This window comes from Trifolium pratense, linkage group LG2, assembly GCF_020283565.1.
Source record: "Trifolium pratense cultivar HEN17-A07 linkage group LG2, ARS_RC_1.1, whole genome shotgun sequence".
Classification (NCBI taxonomy): domain Eukaryota; kingdom Viridiplantae; phylum Streptophyta; class Magnoliopsida; order Fabales; family Fabaceae; genus Trifolium; species Trifolium pratense.
This window is the reverse complement of record NC_060060.1, coordinates 15,382,279-15,400,348: the sequence shown is the minus strand read 5'-3', so window position 1 is coordinate 15,400,348 and position 18,070 is coordinate 15,382,279. Positions and strand designations below refer to the sequence as shown.

General features: G+C 34.5%; 1 long non-coding RNA gene and 1 pseudogene across 2 annotated transcripts; one reads left to right on the top strand and one right to left on the bottom strand.

Moving 5' to 3' along the window:
• Positions 1-4,951: 4,951 nt before the first annotated feature.
• On the bottom strand, positions 4,952-8,302 carry LOC123907528. 2 transcript variants are annotated; one of them, XR_006809263.1, is made up of 7 exons: positions 7,990-8,301; positions 7,408-7,444; positions 6,824-7,269; positions 6,462-6,561; positions 6,226-6,348; positions 5,460-5,491; positions 4,955-5,373 (listed from the first exon to the last, which is right to left on the bottom strand). It is a non-coding gene; the product is annotated as an uncharacterized LOC123907528 (long non-coding RNA). The 2 variants fall into 2 exon arrangements; XR_006809262.1 differs by having other exon boundaries at positions 4,952-5,373; positions 6,462-7,269; positions 7,990-8,302.
• A 405-nt stretch (positions 8,303-8,707) lies between these two features.
• LOC123907526 lies at positions 8,708-12,308 on the top strand (annotated as a pseudogene).
• Positions 12,309-18,070: the final 5,762 nt, after the last annotated feature.

Below are 18,070 nucleotides of genomic sequence, written 5' to 3'. Positions count from 1 at the left end.
TTGTTGTTCTTCAAAGGGAAACTGTTTATTCCATCTAATTCTCCTCTCAAAGTTACACTATTGGAAGAATTTCACTCTTCTACCATAGGGGGACATAGTGGAATCCATCGCACCTTTGGACGTCTACAAGAAAATGTGTTTTGGCATGGAATGCGTAATGATGTTACACAGTTTGTCAAGTCTTGTGCTATTTGTCAACAAACTAAGCCACCTACACATTCACCCTATGGGTTGCTGCAACCATTACCAATACCAGACAAAGTGTGGGAGGATATATCCCTTGATTTCGTGGTAGGGCTCCCTTCTTTCCAAACACACACAGTGGTCTTGGTGGTAGTAGACAGATTGTCGAAAGCTGCTCATTTTGGCCTTTTACCAACCCATTTCACTGCAGCTAAAGTAGCTGATCTGTTTGCAAAAATGGTGTGCAAGCTACATGGCATGCCTAGGAGCATTGTCTCGGACCGGGATCCTATTTTTCTGAGTCACTTTTGGCAAGAGTTGTTCCGCTTAAGTGGTACAAAGCTTCGTATGTCTACTGCTTACCATCCTCAAAGTGATGGACAAACGGAGAATGTCAATAAGGTGTTGCAGCAATATCTCAGATGCTTTATTCATGACAAACCAAAGCAATGGGGTCATTACTTACACTGGGCAGAATGGCACTACAACACAGCGATACATACTTCTACAGGAATTTCACCTTATGAAGTAGTGTATGGTAGACCACCACCTACCCTTGCTGATTACGTTCCAGGTTCATCTAAGTTGCAAGCTGTGGATGCAACGCTGACAGAACGCGACATAGTAATTGAAGTATTGAAGAACAAGCTGTTGAAAGCCCAAAATACCATGAAGGAGTATGCAGATTTGAAGCGAATTCCTCATCAATTCAAAGTTGGAGACTGGGTATTTGTTAAGCTTAGGCCTTATCGCCAGAATTCGGTTTTGGGGCGCAGGTTTCACAAACTTTCAAAACGCTTTTATGGTCCTTTTAAACTAGTGCGTGCTATCGGGGAGGTAGCCTTTGAGCTGGAGTTACCCGACACTAGTAGGATCCATCCAGTGTTTCACGTCTCACAGCTGAAACCTTGCTTTGACAACACGGTGGTTCCGTTAGCATTACCACCAGAAACCGTAGATAATCAGCCTTGCATCACTCCCATTGCTATACTTGATTGGAGGACCAATGAGGAAAATGGCCAGCAGGAAGCACTTGTTCAATGGGAGGGACTTTTTCCAGAAGATGCAACTTGGGAGAACTATCAAGACCTGAAAAATTCATATCCAACATTTGACCATGAGGACATGGTCAGTCTTGATGAGCAGAGGGATGTCATGAATCAAAATGACATGGGCCTAGATGAAGAAATACAAGAGAATTGGGCTCAAGAGAATGAGGAAGAAGTGTTGGGCCATCAGCCTAAAGTCAAGAGGAAGATTGTTAGGCCCAAACACTTGGATGACTTTGTGATTCCAACACTCAAGAAGGGGGGTAGAAAGTAATTAATAGCCTAGAAGGTTCTCTACTAGTGAGTCAGCTTATTCTGTTAGAATAGGTGATGTAAGAAATGCCTGAAATTGTGGAACGAACTTGGTGTATTGCGTTGGTAATCACACTATATATGTATCAATTGGCATATGAAATAAAGCAGAGAAGAATTTGGAGAAAGTTAGTTTCCTTTTATTACTAGTTTGTTGTTATCTTTCTTATTCACCACTTTATTCATTACAGTTTCCTAATATATAAAGTGTTATGAAATCTTGATTGTAAAAAAGTCTTTTGAAAAAATCTCTCAAAATTCATTCAAATCATGTGTTAAAAATCTTGATTGTAAAAAAGTCTTTGTAAAAAAGTCTTTAAAATCTCACAAAATCAATATAGTCCAACAAAATCTCATAAAATCATCAAGACTTTTTTTGCCAAAATTGTCTCATAAAATCTCAATCCAATACACCCTCCTAAGAATAAATCAATTAAAAAAATACTATATCATTTTACTAAAATTCAAAATAAAATTAAAAGATTTTAATGGTGACTTATGAAAATTATAAACAAAATTACTAGTAATCATGTTAAAGTTCATATATTCGTTGACATGTTCATATTATGTTTGAATTAGGTTATAAATAAAAAATTTATTAAAAATGTGTACTATTTCAATAGTGTTGTATTTTTTAAAATTGAAATACATATATTCAGCGGTGTACATGGGCCAGATTAACCAAAATTAAAACCGAACCACATAAGATACTACATATTGGATATTGTAAAATAAACATATATCATATGAGTTGTCAGCCACATAAACATATATCATGTGCCACATCATCAAAATTGAATGCTAAATGAGGAGGGGAGCCAAATGTTAGAATTTTTTTTAAAATAGATCGAGGAATCAAAATTCTAGAGTGTGTTTTTTTGAATATTTTCATGAGGGGGCGTGACCCCGTGACATGTGCAATTGTAGGAATGAGATAAAAAAAATGATGTTCACATTATAAGGTTGGAATTGTTGGAATCAGGGGCATAGCCACGTTGTGCTGAGGGGGTTCAACTGAACCCCCTGAACTTGAAAATTTGTACAGATAATTTTGTATATTTTGTTTATTGAACCCCCTGAAATTTTACTTTTGCACCCACCCAAGCACCCAAGAGAAAAAGAAACACTGATGAAGAATGAACCTAGGAAGAAACCATCTTGGGCCTTTTACTATGTGTAGCCCAATTGTGTTTTTTAATGTGTTTTTTGAAGCAAGATAGCCTATTTGTCAAAAACATATCATAGTGTATCTTTCTCAAAAATTAAAAAATAAATAAACATGGTATAAACAATTGTGTAGTTAGAATGTAAATGAAGTCTGTGAATTGCAGCATGTGTAGTTAAAATACTCAAATTTTAGTATAAGTTAAATTAAAATGGTAGAATGTCATAGAATAACCTGTTGAGCTTTACTGGAATTGATTAGGAATAATGCTGGGCAGAATGTCTAGGCCATCTGTTTTTACAGTCGTTAGATTTTGTGGGTTTTAGGCTTGTAAGGGCATTGTAAGTGTTAATCTAATATTCTAATTTCCCGTTGCAATTGTTGGACTATATGAAATGTGACTAAATTATTAGTCATAGTTGAAGAGTAATTAGATAACTAGAATAATGCTTATAGACAAGCATTAGTTCCTTAAATTTTGTATTTAAAAGATAAGATAGTGTTAAATCACAAATTGGAACCAAATAGAAAAGAGAAAGAAAATTGATTTTAGTTATGCAAATTGTTTTAAAACTATATTTTTGATGCATTATTGGGAATACAAAGTTATCGTTCGCCACAACGAAGAGATAATGTGGTATAGGTATTCGTTCACCACAATGAAGAGATATTGTGGTATAGGTATCTGTTCGCCACAACGAAGAGATAATGTGGTATAGGTATCCGTTCGCCAAGAGATAAATGTTTCTAAGGCTTTACAATGATTCCCCAAACCCTTTGAGTGACCCAAAAGACAAAACCTAGCTCTCTAGACACAAAATTGGCTCAAACACCCTAAAAATCACTTTTTCTCTATTCCTGATGGCTGCAGAAAAAACACTGCAGCATATATACTGCAACTGGCGCATGGGGCACAACTTTCTGGTGCATGAGGCGCATAAGGCAGAAGCTGCCCCCAAACCTGCTGCAACTGGCGCATGATGCGCCCATTCCTGCGCATGGTGCGCAAATGCCAGCAGCTCCACCATTTTCCTGTTTTCTGCATCATTGTTTTCATGCTTTTCAACATCCAATTCAAAGGCAAATTCAACAACAATGACGTGCAAAACTACAATAAAAAACAAATGATGGTAGATTCCTCATGCTTACAGCACAAGCTACACATGAAAAGCCATGTTAAAATCTCTGGTCCATGGAAATTGAATTAGTGGATTTGGAATTGGAGTTTTCATTATTATGCATGTTAAAATTGACAACGACTAATAAAATCATCATCGAAATTGAGAAAATGATCTTCTTCCTCCTCCTTCCGTTGATCTATTTCCATTTGAGAATCTTCAACTACCTCTGCAATGTCTTTCATTATCGAGTATATGAGATTCAGGTGAAGGTTGAAATGTGAATTTGTCAATAGTATGTGTGCCGGGGTTTTTTTACAATTGAAAATGAGATTGTAGGTTTTGGAAATAGGTGTTACATTTTTTTGGCGGGAAATAATGAGTTGGGCCAAGTGGTTAACAATAACATAATGTTTTGGGGCCCAAATATCTTATCTTATTACTCATTTTGTATTGAGATATAGTTAGTCGGTCAGTCTAGTTAGTTGGCATATAAATAGGCTTTGCTATAGTCATTTGTATCTAACTTTCACATTATTGTAATTCTACTCATTACTATCAATACATAGTTTTCTAGTTTTTTCTCTACTTTTCCATAGATGCCATGTTTCATAACATTTTGAAAACGGAAAATCACAATCATTTTGAGGCAAGTTTTTCGACAATTATTAATTATACTAAGATAGAAGAAGTACTAATAAATCAATGCTACCGATCCACATGAGATATGAAGACAAAATAAAGCAAATGGTACATCTTTCTTTGCCCATCACGTGACTATAGAGCAAAAAAAGCCAAAAAGAAAAAGTAACAAGTTGAGAGCAAATACAAACACTAGTGCGGAAAGGAGATACAACTACTGGTATTACAGACTTTCCACAGCCGACGTTGTAAGTATACACTTTCCACGTCGGGTCTTTTTATAACCGTAGTGGTATGTATGGTTTCCACTGTAGTTATTATTTAAAATTATGGGGATTCCACGTCGGTTTTTACAAATACCCGTAGTGGTATGTATTAGATTCCACTACGTGTATTTACAATATCCGTAGTGGTATGTATGGTTTCCAGTTTTTTTTTTTTAAGAATTGGGGATTCCACTACGGGTATTTACAAATACCCGTAGTGGTATGTATGAGATTCCACTACGGGTATTTACACATATCAGTAGTGGTATGTTTGATTTTTTTTTTTTTCGTTTTTTGCATACCTAGGTGACCAAACCTAATCCAATGCAAATGAAACTTCCAAAACAATTATGCAAATACCTACTCCAATACTCAATTTTTTTTTGGAAAAGGCAAATTGGCATTAAAAGCAAAAAGTCTTGTGTACAAGATGTTCAGCAAGCTCTAAATGATACAGGATACCAGTTCAGAAAAAAATGCACCAATACAATGGAACTCACTAAGCAATAGCTAAGGATACAACATTAATATTACTAAGCAGTTAAGATACCAGCGACAATTATACACCACTTAGCCATTGCTGAGAAAGAAAAGCAGCAGCAGGCTCCATCACATGAGAATTGCCTCCCTTTCAAAAACTGGACACAAGGTTTACACTAATATGAGAACTTACTACTCAAAATATAAATACAAACAAATGAATAAAACTCATGATAGAACTTACCAACAGAGATAGCAGTGGTGCTCCGCTGATAACTGTTTGACATGCAACAAATATTGTTATTAGATAGTGCATAATTTACTCTGATAGTGATACTCTGATATATCTCATCTGAATATATGAATCTCTGGTACACTTAATATGCTTAATATGAACTATTATTTAAGTGACCAAATGAATAGTCTTGTTACACAATGAACAACTTCAATAAGACTAGTTTGTTCTGTATTTCCAATAAGCCTGTAACACTTTGTTGCAAGAGCATTCATTTGACAACTCTAAGACATTTAAGCATACTAACTAGCAATAGTTTAGAATTTTTTTAACTCATGAAACTAAATACTTAGAATTATATTAACTAACTACTACTAACTGTCATCACAAGACCATTTCAAACTTCAATTCTAAACAACAGTAGTAAGCAAACACCGATGCAATTTTCAATTCTAAACAACAATTTTTATAACCAAACTATACAATGAACTAAGTAACAATAGTATTTAGCAACACTGATGCAAGATGAGATAGTAGTGTAGTGGCAGCTGCTAGTTATATACCATAAATTAAGGGCAGAAGAGAAGAGACCATAACAAGTTCTATTTTCTAATCTTATTGAAACAAAGAAGCAAAACTAAAGAATGATATTAAACTAGTTTACACCAAGTAAAATGCACATTGCAATAGTCATAGTTTAACATAGCTATTGTTTGCTGATGAAGCTATTGCATAAAAAAATACACAAGTATATATAGGTGGCGTTGTCTGTCACCTGTGTAGGTGGTGAAGGTGCTTGTGGTAAACCAAGTGAACGTAGGCAGGCGCCGCTTCTTATTGGCTGGCTGCCTCAAGTATCTCCAGGTTGCACAAACAAACCTTGAATGACCCTTCATAACTAAATAAATTGACAATCATAAAACTTCTTAAGTTAAACTTGCTAAAATTAAGCCAATAAATAATATATCAAGGAGACTATTCTATTCTCTATACACAAAGGAATCACAATACCTGGCCACAAATTTGAATAGATATGTTGACAAAGAGTCATATGTGAAATCAAAGTGAGTTCTACTACTTTATCTCATTTCCCCAAATTAGTCCTTAATTCCTATCAAAATTATACAAAAAGAATGAAGCAGTTAGCAATATAATATAGCCATCAAAATTTTGAACATACATACCTTTAGTGTTCACTGGAATTGATCCCAACAAAAAGCATATAGTAAAACAAAACACTGAAATTTCATAACCAATCTTACTATGGCATATCATTATTACTAGATCGAACTTCATATTTTTAATTGACACATCAATGGTGTAAATTTCTTGAATTCACCTCTTTGTATATATTCGAGTTCAAGATTATTTACCTTTCCATGGAACTATACTTAGAATGAGAAATGCTACTTTCTTTCACTGCATACCTAATCAAAGACATAAATCACAAACAAAAAAGCTTAGCATAATAAACAAACCTTACTAATGTGAATAAAATTTACCCTTTCTAGTTGATGAAACCCAATCAAAGTGAACAAGTAATTCAACCGAAAGTTATATATGAATTAATAATAAGGTGTACAAATTTTGATGAATCAATACTCTCTTCCTTAAACCAAAAGCCTAGTCTGAAACCAAAACCAGAAAGCGTGAAACCAACCAAAAGGCTAGCTACTAACAAACAAGGCTAGACCCTGTAAAATTGCAAACTAGAATCCGAACCAAAACCAAAACTCCAAACCAATCACTGCAGCAAAAAACACACAAACACAGTGCGCATATTAGGAGCAGTAGGAGCAGTAGGACAAATCCATTTTATCTGTAACATATCATAAGAAAATCATATTATAGAACTCAGGAGTTATCAGAATATTATAGTTATGGAATGATAATATTAGCCTAGTGAAGTATTTAAGACATATTCAAACTGATTGAAGATATAAATAAAGATTCTCACATTTGGAAGTGGAAGTGATTCCAGCAACTGAGATGAGCTGCAGGGAACCAAAAACACAAAATCAGATAAGCATATGTAAATCTTACATTAATTAAGTTTCTCATTTCCAAGATAAATTTGTCTAACATAAAAGTACTAAACCATACATTGAAATGCTCAAACTCAATATGTGTCCACACTAAACACAATAAAAAATATTTCTAAAACATGACAGCTTCTATTCATATAGTAATATATTCTTCTGTCAATAGTCATATAAGTAGAGAATTTAGTATATACTCTTCCTAACCAAGCTTCCAAGAATTATAATCACAACTTTCTTCAGCAGAATATATTCCATGTAGAATCTAACCAGAAAGAACTTCAATAACTTTCATATACGGATTGTAACAACACTCTTTAACCAATAAGCAAAATCAATACCCATTCCTCCCAACAAGAGGATTACCCTCAAACACACCAAAAAACGCATGGCACAGCAGAAGAAGCAGAACAACACACAAATTGAAGATAAAAATTTAAAATATGAATTGAATTTAGGTTATAAAAAAATGAAGAATAGAGAGAAAAAGGGATTGTTACCACAGATTGAAGCTTGTTACCGCAGATTGAAGCAAATTTGGAGAATGATAAAGGGGTCGCCGTCTAGGGTTTGGAGAATGATTGAAGAAATTGGGACGATGGCGCTTTGGGATTTTTAGGGATTTGGCGATTTGGGAATGAAAATTGGGAAGAAATTAGGGATGATGGCGATTTGGGAAGAAATTGGGAAGAAATTTGGGAACGATGAAGAATGAGAATGAAGAAATTAGGGCGTTCCGGTGTGTTCTCGCGTTCGCGTACGTAAGGGAAGAAATTTTGGGAACGATAATGAAGAATGAGGAATGTACAAATTAATTAATTAATGAACACTAATAGGGATTCCACTACCGGTGAATACCAAATCCGTAGTGAAATCCAATTAAAACAAATTTTAATGTAATTACAACATTGCCACCGTGTCTACTTTTCACTACTGATTTAAGCAAACCAGTAGTGAAATCCCTAGTCTATGAACTTTTCACTACCGGTATTAAAATATCCGTAGTGAAATCCTTTGTTCAAATGGTTTTAACTACTGTTATTCACATACCAGTAGTGGAATCTCTTAACCAAAAGTCATTTTTCTACTAGTGAAACTATGTCCAAATTCCATGAATGCACATCTCCTTTTCAAAAAAGTTTGGCCTATATCCTAATTAAGAATCTTTTGTGTTTAAAATGCATAACAGAATCTTTTTGTGTTCCCCACTCAATTATCAAAAACTAACAATTTAAAATGCCAGAAGTATAGTCAGTTAAACTATAGTCATTGATTAAACTATCAAATTCTACAATCTAAAATAATCCATTTTTCCTAAAAACCAACCTTTTCCTGTCATGTTTCCAACATTTTCATTTTGTTTATCTCTTCTCTTTACTCTCAACTTCATCCAAAACACAACCTCTACCTTAGCCTTAGGAAACGAGACGGATAACTCGGCGTTGCTCAAATTCAAAGATGCAATATCTAATGACCCAAGTGGAATCTTGGTCTCTTGGAACGGTTCAACTCACTACTGTAACTGGCATGGAATTACATGTGGTCACAAGCATCAAAGAGTTACACAGTTAAACTTAGATGGATATAATTTGCATGGATTCATATCTCCTCATGTTGGAAATCTCTCATTTTTGAGACACCTCAACCTTGCAAACAATAGTTTCTCTGGAAACATCCCACAAGAACTCGGTCAGTTGTTTCGATTGCAGACACTCTTAATTAATAATAACTCAATGACAGGAGAGATTCCTACAAACTTGTCAAGTTGCTCTGATCTTGAGGTCTTATACTTAACTAAAAATCATTTGATTGGTAAAATACCAATTGGAATCAGCTCTCTTCATAAGCTTCGGATATTGTGGATTTCAAATAACAAATTAACAGGAAGAATTCCACCGGTTATAGGGAATCTTTCATCCCTAATTGGTCTTGTAATTGGTTCAAACACTTAGAGGGAGATATTCCACAAGAAATTTGCAACCTCAAAAACTTAGTAATGATAGAAGTGGTTGAGAACAGACTATATGGTACATTTCCTTCTTGCCTTTATAATATGTCATCACTTACTATCATCTCAGCTGGAATCAATGATTTTAATGGATCTCTTCCACCCAATATGTTCAACAGCCTCTTCAATCTAAAAAAATTCACAATTGGAGGAAATCGATTCTCAGGTACAATCCCTATTTCCATTGCAAATGCTTCTGCCCTACAAAATCTAGAATTAGCTCAAAATCATTTGGTTGGACAAGTTCCAAGTCTAGGAAAGTTACATGACCTTCAACTGCTAAATCTACAATTAAACAATTTAGGTGACAATTCAACTAAAGATTTAGAGTTTTTAAAATCCTTGACAAACTGTAGTAAACTACAAATGATTTCAATATCCTATAATAATTTTGGAGGTAATTTGCCAAATTTCGTAGGAAATTTACCCACTCAACTTAGAAAACTATTTCTTGGGGATAATCAGATTTCAGGAAAAATTCCCGCAGAATTAGGAAATCTAATTGGCTTAATTCTCTTGACCCTAGACAATAACTATTTTGAAGGGGTTATTCCTACTACTTTTGGGAAATTAGACAAAATGCAAAACTTAAACTTGAATGGAAATAAGTTGTCTGGAGAGGTACCACCCATCATAGGAAACCTTAGTCAATTATATTATTTGGATATAAGAGATAATATGTTAGAAGGGAACATTCCTCCAAGTATAGGGAATTGCAAAAAGTTACAATACCTAGACCTTTCACAAAACAATCTTAGAGGAACCATACCCTTAGAGATTTTCGGTCTTTCTTCATTATTATTGAATTTGTCAAAAAACTCATTGAGTGGTAGCTTACCAAGAGAAGTGGGTAAGCTAATAAGTATCAACGGTCTAGATGTCTCGGAGAATCATCTATCCGGTGACATTCCTAGAACCATTGGTGAATGCATAGCCTTAGAATACCTCGTTTTGCAAGGAAACTCTTTCAACGGAACCATACCATCCTCATTGGATTCACTAAAAGGTCTTTGATATTTAGACATGTCAAGAAATCGCTTGTCTGGACCAATTCCTAATGTTATACAGAATATAACCTTTTTAGAATACCTGAATGTTTCTTTCAACATGTTGGAAGGTGAGGTACCAATAGAAGGTGTCTTTGGAAATGTAAGCAGGTTAGCTGTGACCGGAAACAATAAGCTTTGTGGAGGCATTTCAGAGCTTCATCTACAGCCATGCCCTGTTAAAGGTCTGAAACATGCAAAACAACATAAAATCAAATTGATAGTAGTGATTGTTAGTGTGGTATCTATTCTTCTCACGATGACAATTTTCCTAACTGTTTGTTGCATGTGGAAAAGAAACCAGAAACAGTATTCTGATTCACTAACAACTGACCCGCTCGCCAAGGTTTCATACCAAGACCTTCACAATGGAACTGATGGGTTTTCTGCTAGCAACTTGGTTGGATTAGGAGGTTTTGGTTCTGTGTACAAAGGAAATCTTGCATCAGAAGATAAAATTGTCGCCATAAAGGTCCTGAACCTTCAAAAGAAAGGAGCTCATAAGAGTTTCATTGCAGAATGTAATGTGCTTAAAAATATGAGACATCGAAATTTGGTTAAAATTTTGACATGTTGCTCAAGTACAGATTACAAAGGTCAAGAATTTAAGGCATTAGTGTTTGAATACATGAGCAATGGAAGCTTAGAACAATGGCTACATCCAGGGATAGTGAATGCAGGCAATCAAAGAATATTGGACCTAAATCAAAGATTGAATATCATTGTTGACATTGCTTCCGTATTACATTACCTTCATCGTGAATGTGAGCAATTGGTCATTCATTGTGATCTAAAGCCAAGCAATGTTCTTCTTGACGATGATATGGTTGCTCGTGTGAGTGATTTCGGCATAGCAAGACTTGTCTCAGTAATTGACGAAACCTCTCACCAGGAAACTAGTACACTTGGAATTAAAGGAACTGTTGGCTATGCTCCTCCAGGTATTTTGTAGACTCATAGATCACTCAATGTTTCGTTGAACTCTCCAACCTTTTGGTTTATATTTGATATTTTACTAGTTACAAATATTTATTGTTTTTGCTTTATCTTGTAGAGTATGGAATGGGTTCTGAAATATCCACATATGGTGACATGTATAGCTTCGGGGTGCTTATGTTGGAAGTGCTTACTCGAAGAAGACCGACAGATGAAATGTTTGAAGATGGTCAAAATCTACACATGTTTGTTGAAAATTCATTTCCTAATAGTCTTATACAAATTTTGGACCCACATCTTCTACCAAGAAATGTAGCAGCAACAATAGATGATGGAAACAGTGGAAATTTCACTCCAAATGTAGAGAACTGCTTAATTTCACTTTTTAGGATTGGACTTGCTTGTTCTGTGGAATCACCAAAAGACAGAATGAATATAGTTGATGTCACAAGAGAATTAAACACAATAAAAAATGTTTATCTCGCTGGTAAGTTTGATTGATACTCTTAGATGCTTAACCAGAAGATATACCATTAGCTTAAGAAGTTATGTAATTAGTTTAAATCTCTGCCATCTTAACTACAATATGCAAAGATAAGGAGTTTCTTTTTTATTTCAGGTTTCCACACTCGTGATTAGTTAATGGTTTTAGAGACTTTCACGGTAGAGTTTGAATGCTGGTGCAGAACTGTTTGATAAGTTTCCTTCCAAATCTAGCCATTTGAATGGAACAACCATACTTCATGTAATATCAATCATACTTTATTGATGTAATACTATAATTGACAAGTGGGCTTATTGTACTTTCAATATTTATTTTCAGCATATATTTTCCGCACTTTATTATGATTCATGAATAATCATGGCATTTTTATGCTTCCAGCACAAGGGAGTAAAGAGACATGTTAAACATATAAACCATTTATGAATTTGATGTGTACTCTTCACTCAACAACATACCTTGTGAAATGCAAAAGATGCATGCCTTTCTTGAAGCCCTTCTGGTGACTCACTTTTCCATTCAATTTTTCTATCTGTTATCCTACAAACAGTTGATCCTCATCTTGTTACCACTAACTATATCAATGAACCATATTAACTAGAAAAAGTAACAGAATACTGAAAATAGACTGAAATAACTTAGAAAGGATCCATACCACTGATGGGATTAATGGTGCATGGCATACAAAAGAAAACAATCACATCAATTCAGTTCATTTCGGTGCAACGTTGAAACTAAAAAGGATGTCCATGCCTTGATTACCGGCTTCATGTCCTTCGGTCTGAACTTGCTTGGCAGAAATCCCTGTGCTTGCATGTACCACCGGGCTCCCTCTCGGCATAACTCGTGCAAAATGGTGTCCAACTCTTGTTGTGATGCCGGAATAGAAGCCCTTCGTTTCCGGATGACACATTCTGCCGCTGCTCGCAAACACAACAGTTGGTTGATAGCACGTAGACTGCAGTCAATTTTCCTAATAATCTTATACAGATCTTGTAACAACCAATGAAGAAATCACCATTCACAAAACTTAAAAGTACATGAATAAAGGATCGACATGACACACACTTTCAACTTTAATTCGTAGAATAAGAAAGTTGGTGAAGAAGGATTCACATGTCAAATTTAATCTTACTTTACGTGAAGGCAATCGATGTACTAATTGACTAGCCAGTTTATTCTTCTTTACTTAATCAAATAATTGAATTTAATCATGATTTTAAATTCGAATAAATCAAATTTGATTTAATCCTTTCTTTTTCTTTTTGTCAAATAGCCTATTGGCTAGAAAATCCACCTTAAAGGTGAATAAGTGAAGTGTCCTGGGTTCGAAACCGAACTCCTACACATATAGTGGGATGTCCTGGGTTAATCCTATCTTTCATTTAATCCTTAAATCAATCTTAACAAAAAAAAAATCTTAATTATATCATAAAAAAAATCTTAATTCAATTTTGAATTATAAATATTAACACTAAATGCTAAATTTTTTAATTTGTCCAAAACTTTAAATTTAAATTTTTATATGAAGAAGACCAACTATAATATTTATTTGAGAAAAAAATATAGACGGGCACAATAAAAAATTATAAAATTCTGTAACAAAAAAAAAATTTATATAATTCATTCATCTATTCACCATAGACAATTAAAGGGAAGCATGCATTTTTGGTGTTCCAATTCAACCACCGAATTAACAATATGGAGTATGTAACTATAACTAAAAGAATTTAGGCTTAAATGCAGTTTTGCCCCCCCTGTTTTGATTAAATCGGAATTTTACCCCCCCTGTTTTAAAACGCGGACTTTTACCCCCCCTGTTTTATAATTTGTTGGTTTTTGCCCCCCCTAAAATTCTGCTTTCGAGTCACAACTTTAAAGCTTCGCACACAACTCAATTTTGATCAATAATTTACCAAAAGGATACCGAAATGACCGTAATCGAGTTATCTTTCCACATAATCAAACCCCACTGAATTTGGAGTTACAAAGAGAGATTAATTACCGTTTTAGTGAAGGTATGTCCCCCAAAATTCTGCAAAAAATCTGCATTCGAGTCACAACTTCAAAGCTTCGCATACAACTCAATTTGGATCCATAATTCACCAAACGGCTACCGAAATGACCGTAATCGAGTTATCTTTCCACATAATCAAACCCCACTGAATTTGGAGTTACAAAGAGAGATTAATTACCGTTTTAGTGAAGGTATGTCCCCAAAATTCTGCAAAAAATCTGCTTTCGAGTCACAACTTCAAAGCTTCGCATACAACTCAATTTGGATCCATAATTCACCAAATGGCTACCGAAATGACCGTAATCGAGTTAGCTTTCCACAGAATCAAACCCCACTAAATTTGGAGTTACAGAGAGAGATTAATTACCGTTTTAGTGAAGGTCTGTCCAATTACTAATTCTGCAGAAATCTACTTGTGATCTTCAAATTCAACATCGTCTACCGAACACATCGTAACTCCAAATTCGACGAAATCGAAATGCCAGCAAGGGTAATTTCGTTAGATTTCCATACATGTAAATAGTATTAAAAAATGAGCTACAGGGTGAGAGGAATGACGAGAATACCAGTAGTAGTTTCATACGATAATTAATTTGAACAGACCTTCACTAAAACAGTAATTAATCTCTCTCTGTAACTCCAAATTTAGTGGAGTTTGATTCTATGGAAAACTAACTCGATTGCGGTCGTTTCGGTACCAGTTTGGTGAATTATTGATCCAAATTGAGTTCTGTGCGTAGCTTTGAACTTGAGGCTCAGAAGCAGATTTTGTGCAAAATTTTGGTGGGGGGCAAAATCCAACAAATTATAAAATAGGGGGGGTAAAATTCCGCATTTTAAAATAGGGGGGGTAAAATTCCGCATTTTTCAAAATAGGGGGGGTAAAACTGCATTTAAGCCAAGAATTTATTTATTTTTTTGGCTTAATTAGTATTTTAGTCCCTTAAAGATATTTTTGGTTTCATATTGGTCCCTTAAAGAAAAAAAAGTACTGTCTAGGTCCCTTAAAGACATCTCCGTTAATCAAAATGGTCCTTTCCGTCAATTTAAAAAAAAAAACTGTTAATTTTGGACAAGTCCACTGTTACTAATGGTGTACCACCAACATCCAATTTTTTTCCTTCCTTCATCTTCTCCCCTTCCTTTGTTCTTCACTTCATCATTATCCTCATACAAAAATCTCAGAAAATAACAAAATCTGAAACCTAGAAATTTTCGTTTCCCAAACAATACCCAGAAAATTAAAACCAATAAAATCTGATAATGAAGAAAATTTCTGGAAATTTTAAACCCATAACTATTCAACTTCACATGAACAATTTATGGGTTTTTTGCTATTTGTTCCCGGTGTTTCCAACACTTTCTCAATCTCTGACAAATCAAATTCAAATCAAGCTATTCACAAACCATAGTTTTGAACGATGGGTCAGATCCAATGCCCTGGGAAGTATTTCGATGATACTTATGAGTATAGGTATGTTGTTCTTCCTCCTGAAGTCATTAAATTGCTTCATAAGAATTGGCTTCTCTCTGAAAAATGAGTGGCGTGCAATAGGAGTTCTGCAGAGCCGTAGTTGGTTCCTAAGCATGATAGTTTCAATCAAATTTTTGGGTTTTAATATTTTAGGTTTTAATTTCTAAGTTTTTTGAATAATTATGAATGAAAGAAAATTTCTAAGTTCCGATTTTATTGATTTTTTCTGGATTTTTAAGATGGTGATTTTCATGAATTTGAAGAAAAAATTCTAGGTTTCTATGAATACGGTGATGAAGATGAAGATGAAGGAGAAGGGGAAGAAGATGAAGAAAAGTAAAACAAATCTAGTGTGGGTAGTTCATTATTAGATGTCATAGATTTGCAAGATCCAAAGGTCTAGATTTAAAGAAAAAGATCAAATGATTATAATTAAAAATGTTAATGAGGTCTATGGTGGACCATTTACAGTGTTAGTCCACCTTATACATTTGGGGGTTAAGTTTAACGGAAAGGACCTTTTTGACTAACGGAGATGTCTTTAAGGGACCAATCCGGACATTTTTTTTCTTTAAGGGACCATTGTGAAACCTAAAATATCTTTAAGAGACCATTTAACTAATTAAGCCTATTGTTTTCTTTCTCAAAAACTAAAGATGTTCAAAGTTCCATAATCTCACACCTTTTATTTTCAAACTTAGCCCAAAATCACGTTTTGACAATTCCGAGAGGATGATCAAAAGAGTGGACCTATATCCTAATTAAGAATTGTTTAAATGAAAATATAAGTGGATTTAATTTTTTTTTTTGGGTAAGGAAGCTAAAGAAAAAAAGAAAAAAACAATTAAAATAAAAATTATTCACGAAGATAGAAGGATCTTATTGCATCGTTTTTAAGAAGATCACGAACGCCTTCTGGAGGAGAAGGATGAGTCAAGAAGTCGGCATCTGAGGAGACTCCAAGTTTGGCGAAGAAATCTGCACATTGATTCATCTCTCTAAGTGTATGATAAAGGAAAACATTGGTTTGAAAGAATAGCTCTTTTATATCTTGGACCAACACAGCATGAATATGATACTTGACATGAGGACCTTTGATGAGGTTGACACAGTGTAAAGAATCAGGGTAGCAAACAAGTTTATCAATACTAATGTCTTTGGATAGCAAGAGGCCCTTGTAGATAGTGTATAGGCGAGCGAGCAAAATGATGTATGACCCTTGAATGAAGCTTGAGAAGCCTCCAAGATAGTGGCCGAAAGTGTTTCTAATAATACGACCAAATCCAGATCAAACGGGAGAGTCGGGGCAACTTTCATCCACATTAAGAATGACACAAGAATAGTTATTGTGGTTCCACTTGATATTTCTTTCAACTAATCCTTCGTTAGAAGCGGGGGAGAAGTAGTTTCTGAAGGTTTCAACCATAGCTCAGATGTTAAAGGAGAGCCGACTTAAGGACCAAGTCTCATTGTTCAGGCACATCAAGTTGTAGTGTCTCAAAGACCACCAAACACCAGCCGAGAAAATGACAGCCTGTGAACCTGTGGCACCTAGCTTGAGCCAATCGTACACATCAATAGTTGAGAAGAAATCCAGATTGTTAAAACCAATGTGGTTCCAAAGGCTACGAGAGAACTCACAGTTCCAAATGTAATGAAGGAATGATTCATCTTGGAGACCACAACGAGTACAAGTGGCAAAAGGACTCATCTTGCGGTTATTGAGGGTGTGTTTGTTTCGGGGATTAAAATTATAATCCTAGGATTATTATTCCTTGGAACATTATTGCTGGGAGTATTATTCCTATCAATGTGTTTGGTAAATATATAAAGTTCCTTGGAACATTTTTAAAATAAATTCAATTAACATTTTAAAATATTAAAATAAAAAAATAAATGAGTTAAAAACAATGGGAGAGTGGGGAGTTATGGGTGGTTACCTCTTATTCCCATGGGAATATAAGATTCCCACCATTTAACATGGGAATGAAAAGTGGAAAAGTCATGTGTAATTTATATTCCAAGGAATAAAAAATTCCTAGGCATAATTTTTTAAAACTTGAAACAAACATAGGAATTAAAGATTCCCAAAGTCACATTCCTGGGAATAAATTTATAATCCATGAAACAAACACTCCCTGAGTGAAGAGAGGGTAGGGGTAGAGTTGTGACAAGCCAACCAAAAGAAGAATTTAATCTTCTCAGGGAGTTGAAGTTTCCATATCCAAGACCAAGAGTGGATTAGAAAGATGCATATATTAGGGAGTCATGTAGAAATTTTTTGATGAAAAAACAGAACGATATTCAATCATCAAAATTGATATAATACATTGATCGAAATCATTACATATTTAAATTTGTTAAAAATTCATATTTGAAGTAGATATATATATATATAAGTAGACATAAAAAAATAGAATTGATTAAATCCGAAGTGTGAGACTTATATATATAACTATACTACTTCAACCTATATAAGGAGAGTGCCAGCTTCTTACAGCAATTTTAAAAGAACAAAAAAACAGACTATCGAACTAAATGGTATTAAGCACTTAAATAATTACTAATCTAAATTTAAGACGGCATAACATATCACCT